Raw genomic sequence first — 6,140 nt, forward strand, 5'->3', positions numbered from 1 at the left:
AGGACGACAGTAAAAAGGAAAAGAGTATTTCTTGAATATGTAAATCTGCCGTAATGTACAGTGTTCAGCAGAAGAGTTCACATTATAGAGTCAGAGGATTCAACACTCTCACACACTGCAGTGTTTAAACATCCAGCATTTCCTCTTATGAACCATCAAAAACAAATACTTCAGAAAGTCAAGTCTCCTTCATTTATACAGCGCTTTAACAATATAGAGTTTCACAGCAGCTTTACAGTGATAACAGGAGATTACAGTAACTGAGAGTGTTTAGGCTTTACAGCAGCTCTAGAATAAAGTTATTGTCCAGATAAAGTTAGTTTTGATTGATTCACTTCCGTCGCAACGATCATTAGTTGTTAACTTAGCGGCCGCTAACACGACACCGCTCTCACAGAAAACATGAGCCTGTGAGAACGCTGATGGCACATGCGCATTAAGAGCTCATTCTATAGGTGTGTGCGTTTGAATATATGTGCGCAGGCATGGAGTCCTTCCCTAAAAACCAACCATCAACAAACTACTTGTCTGGCCTTAAAATTTATAATACAGAATGTCATCGCTTCGGCGTAGCCACACGAACCGGCATTATCCCGACAGCGATTATCTGTGCAGAGGAGAAGCAGGAGGCCTAGGAGAGACTAGTGACACTTCAGACGCAGGTCCATCATCAGATCTGGAGTGTGTGTGTGTGTGTGTGTGTGTGTGTGTGTGTGTGTGTGTGTGTGTGTGTGTGTGTGTGTGTGTGTGTGTGTGTGTGTGTGTGTGTCCAGATGCTGGTCCATCATCAGATCTGGTGTGTGTGTGTGTGTGTGTGTGTGTGTGTGTGTGTGTGTGTGTGTGTGTGTGTGTGTGTGTCCAGGCGCAGGTCCTTCGTCAGATCTGGACACGGCCTGGATCCGGCAGGCTGCGGGAAAACCTCGGGATAAACAAAGACACTAATATTAGCGTAGATGCCATTCTTCTTATGATGTAACGAGTACATCTAGATTTAAGGGAAGTGTTCCCAGTTCCGGCTGACCTAATCTATGCAGCCTAACATTGAATTATAGAAGTCTATAGTGTATTATGTGTATGCTAGGCCAAAGAGATGTGTTTTTAGTCTAGCTTTGAACTGACAGACTGTGTCTGCTTCCCGGACAATGGTAGGAAGACTGTTCCAAAGTTTTGGTGCTAAATAGGAAAAGGATCTCCCGCCTGCAGTCGATTTAGATATTCTAGGTATTATCAACTGGCCGGAGTTTAGAGATCGCAATAGACGTGAAGGACTATAATGCTTTAAGAGCTCGCTCAAGTACTGGGAGCTAAACCATTTAGTGCTTTGTAGGTAATCAACAATATTTTAATATGTATACGATGTTTAATAGGCAGCCAATGCAGTGTTGACAGAACCGGGCTAATATGGTCATACTTCCTGGTTCTGGTAAGAACTCGAGCTGCGGCGTTTTGAACCAGCTGTAGTTTGTTTATTAAGCGTGCAGGGCAACCACCCAGTAGAGCATTACAGTAATCTAGCCTTGAGGTCATGAACGCATTAACTAATTGTTCTGCATTTGTTAGTGAGAGCATATGGCGTAATTTAGATATATTTTTAAGATGGAAAATGCGGTTTTACAGATGCTAGACACGTGACTTTAAATGAAAGATTGCTATCAAACAGCACACACACACACACACACACCGACGACGAAGACCTGGCAGAGCAGCCATTAAGTGTTAGACTGTAAAAGTGAGCTTCGGTCCACAGAACAGGAATATCCCTGCAACAACACACTCATGCTGACCCCCGTCTGACCTTTGACCTCTGAGAGCCGCTGAAACACCTGAGGACTCAAATATAGAAGATCTGAATCTCAGTCATCAAAGTGTACTGAGCTCCTGTATGTTTAACATAGTAAATATAAACTCTCCATGTTTTATTTTACATAAGCATATTCTACTGTTCAATGTCGAAGTATAGCCCCAGCTAACAAAAAAAAACGTTCCCAGAACGTCTTCGTGTAGGGTTCTTTAAACGTTCCCAGAACGTCTTCGTGTAGGGTTCTTTAAACGTTCCCAGAACGTCTTCGTGTAGGGTTCTTTAAACGTTCGCAGAACGTCTTCGTGTAGGGTTCTTTAAACGTTCGCAGAACGTCTTCGTGTAGGGTTCTTTAAACGTCCCCTGAACGTCTTCGTGTAGGGTTCTTTAAACGTTCCCAGAACGTCTTCGTGTAGGGTTCTTTAAACGTTCCCAGAACGTCTTCGTGTAGGGTTCTTTAAACGTTCCCAGAACGTCTTCGTGTAGGGTTCTTTAAACGTTCGCAGAACGTCTTCGTGTAGGGTTCTTTAAACGTTCCCAGAACGTCTTCGTGTAGGGTTCTTTAAACGTTCCCAGAACGTCTTCGTGTAGGGTTCTTTAAACGTTCCCTGAACGTCTTCGTGTAGGGTTCTTTAAACGTTCGCAGAACGTCTTCGTGTAGGGTTCTTTAAACGTTCCCAGAACGTCTTCGTGTAGGGTTCTTTAAACGTTCGCAGAACGTCTTCGTGTAGGGTTCTTTAAACGTTCGCAGAACGTCTTCGTGTAGGGTTCTTTAAACGTTCCCAGAACGTCTTCGTGTAGGGTTCTTTAAACGTTCCCAGAACGTCTTCGTGTAGGGTTCTTTAAACGTTCGCAGAACGTCTTCGTGTAGGGTTCTTTAAACGTTCGCAGGACTTCTTCGTGTAGGGTTCTTTAAACGTTCCCAGAACGTCTTCGTGTAGGGTTCTTTAAACGTTCGCAGAACGTCTTCGTGTAGGGTTCTTTAAACGTTCGCAGAACGTCTTCGTGTAGGGTTCTTTAAACGTCCCCTGAACGTCTTCGTGTAGGGTTCTTTAAACGTTCCCAGAACGTCTTCGTGTAGGGTTCTTTAAACGTTCCCAGAACGTCTTCGTGTAGGGTTCTTTAAACGTTCGCAGAACGTCTTCGTGTAGGGTTCTTTAAACGTTCCCAGAACGTCTTCGTGTAGGGTTCTTTAAACGTTCCCAGAACGTCTTCGTGTAGGGTTCTTTAAACGTTCCCTGAACGTCTTCGTGTAGGGTTCTTTAAACGTTCGCAGAACGTCTTCGTGTAGGGTTCTTTAAACGTTCCCAGAACGTCTTCGTGTAGGGTTCTTTAAACGTTCGCAGAACGTCTTCGTGTAGGGTTCTTTAAACGTTCGCAGAACGTCTTCGTGTAGGGTTCTTTAAACGTTCCCAGAACGTCTTCGTGTAGGGTTCTTTAAACGTTCCCAGAACGTCTTCGTGTAGGGTTCTTTAAACGTTCGCAGAACGTCTTCGTGTAGGGTTCTTTAAACGTTCGCAGAACGTCTTCGTGTAGGGTTCTTTAAACGTTCCCAGAACGTCTTCGTGTAGGGTTCTTTAAACGTTCCCAGAACGTCTTCGTGTAGGGTTCTTTAAACGTTCGCAGAACGTCTTCGTGTAGGGTTCTTTAAACGTTCGCAGGACTTCTTCGTGTAGGGTTCTTTAAACGTTCGCAGGACGTCGTGGGGGACCTTCGCGGGTCGTTTAGAAAACTTTCGGAGACCTTTACGGAACGTTCACTAGAAGTCCTTTTAACATCTTAACACCCTTTTATAGTGTAGCATTAGTCTGATAACACAACATTGAACAACCAAGGAACAAACACACAACAAGGAATATCAGGAAACAAAAATACTTTTATTTCCGTTAACAAAAAAAGTGCGTGTGTGTGTGTGTGTGTGTTGCGTGTCGCCAAGTTTCCAGCTGAAACGCGTTACTCCTCCACATCTGATTCCACCCGTAAGCTTGGAACCTAAAACAAAGTAACAAAATGTAAACCTTTAGGTTTTATTTTAAATACAGCTATTTTTATATAATTTAAATATTTTTAAATGGGCTACAGGGGATCATTGTGCCCTAGGCTATTCACGAACACATTGTGCGGTTATACTTTGTTTTACGGTGTCATTGCAGTGTAATTATATATTTAAGTAATATACATGTACTTACTATAGAGTTAGGGTAGGGTTAGGGTTTGGTTGAGGGTTAGTTGCATGTAATTATGCATAATTAACTGTTAATACTATTGTAAGTACATGTAACATATGTAACAAGGACACTGTAAAATAAAGTGTTACATCGTACCCACTGTCTGTTTGCATAGACACACGACACAAGCACAGCATAGAGATTTATGAATTCTGGAAGTCTCCTGGTACTGAGTACAAATTCATGCTATCATTTTGCGTGCTCTTTATACACATAAATTACCTTTTACTTGCCGAGACACACCTTTTTTAGTATATAGCCTACGCACTCTTTTTAGCATAGGCTATGAGACACACTCAATCATAGGTTGGAGGTGTAAATATATTTAATCTGAAGCAATATTTTCCAGATTTTACATAGGCCTATACTTAAATCTTCATATTTGTGATATTTACCCCAGTGTGTTATTTATTTTTATAAAGAGAACTTTTATTACCTTATTAAATGTATGTATCATCTGTCAAATTCTTACATTTGATCAATAAATTCAGTTATAATAATAAGACACTATAGGGCTGTTACATCAAATTAAATAATTCGCAATGCAAAATTACAACTGCAATAAATAATGTTGAGATTGATGTTTTAAATAAATGTTTGAATATACAAATAATTTTTGCAATACTTAAACATGAAACTAAACCGTCAATAGGTGTCGGGAAGTGACTGTCTTAATTAGTGAGTCATTGAGTCATTCATACAAAAGATTCCTTCAAAACGCTGAATCATTCAGGAACAAAACTGAAAACCGTGCTGCTGTTGCTTTCCTTTGGAACTATTTTCGTCGGTGAAATAGAAAAAAAAACAGTTGATATTATTTGTGTCTAAATGTAAGTAGCTTAATAATAAATATTAACTACGCTACTTGTTTATTGAACTATAAATTCAATATAACATTTTCAATCGTGATAATAATATTCATGGTCAGATTTTTTATTTAGTTTTCTGTGTGCTGTTTCACTTATTTGTTTTTATTTCTCCGCGAATGTATCTCTAACAAAGAGCCTCAACGCGACACAGAAATATCAGAAATGTTACCCCTCCTGATGTCATGTTAGTCTGTTACATAATTATATCAAAAATAAAAGTTTACAAACGTTTACACTGACAGTCTGACAACCTGAACCATGTCAGATAAGCTGGGTAGCAGGCGGTTAGACATCCCACTAATTTGAACATAGGCTTTAAGGCTGAATCGGTGATATTTGCTTATTATTCACCAAAATTGCTGAATATCGTGTCCATTGTGTGTTAGCTGCAAAATCGTACGTTAGCCATAGTGCTAACAGTTACCCACTAACGTTACCAGCGGTGACCGCTGCTTGCTACTGCAACAATAACAAATTAATGACTTCCCACGTCCAAATACATTAAACTAGTTCGACGTCAGTATCAATTCTCACTGTATCATGCCGGCTGTAGAGTGCGACATATGATATGTCGATACGTTAGCTATCAAACTACCTGCAAATTACTGTTGCTTAACTCCAGTTCGTGTTGCAAAATGGATAAACCATATTACCCACGTCTTCTAAGCCACTGCGATGTGCCTCTTTTATTAATTTGTCAAACAAGCTGTTTGTGAAATTAATTTTACAGGTTTTCACATTGGAGCTATGAGTGTAAATGTTCACGTACAAGTATGAATATTTATTGTACAAGTTCTCAAATTCACATCTACGTGCTCTCGAGTTTTGATACTCTTAAAAGTAGCCCTACTTATATTGTGAGTTTTTGGTCAAATTCCTCTTACCTGAACATTTTTCTTTGCTTCCTCACGATGTGGAGCATGCTTAAGGGTCACGGCTATCATATCTTCCACACTCTGGGTCTTGTGGTGTGGATAGACCTTACTGCAGGCACAGTAATAGTAATAGTTCACAGTAATTATAACTAGATCACAGACACATGTAGAAAGTATTATTCTCGATAGTATTAAAAATCCATCATGTTCTCATAACAGACCATTACTACTAATATTTATATGCTAAGTTTGAATGAATATTTCAATCAAAGAGAATGAAGCTATCACATTCCACTTGCGCTTTTTGCGAGCTTGGAGACAGGATCTCTTGAGTTATGTTTTGAACTTACGTATGATCACATCATTGATC

This window comes from Rhinichthys klamathensis, unplaced genomic scaffold (genome assembly GCF_029890125.1).
Source record: "Rhinichthys klamathensis goyatoka isolate OS25496 unplaced genomic scaffold, OSU_Roscu_1.1 h1tg000049l_1, whole genome shotgun sequence".
NCBI lineage: Eukaryota > Metazoa > Chordata > Actinopteri > Cypriniformes > Leuciscidae > Rhinichthys > Rhinichthys klamathensis.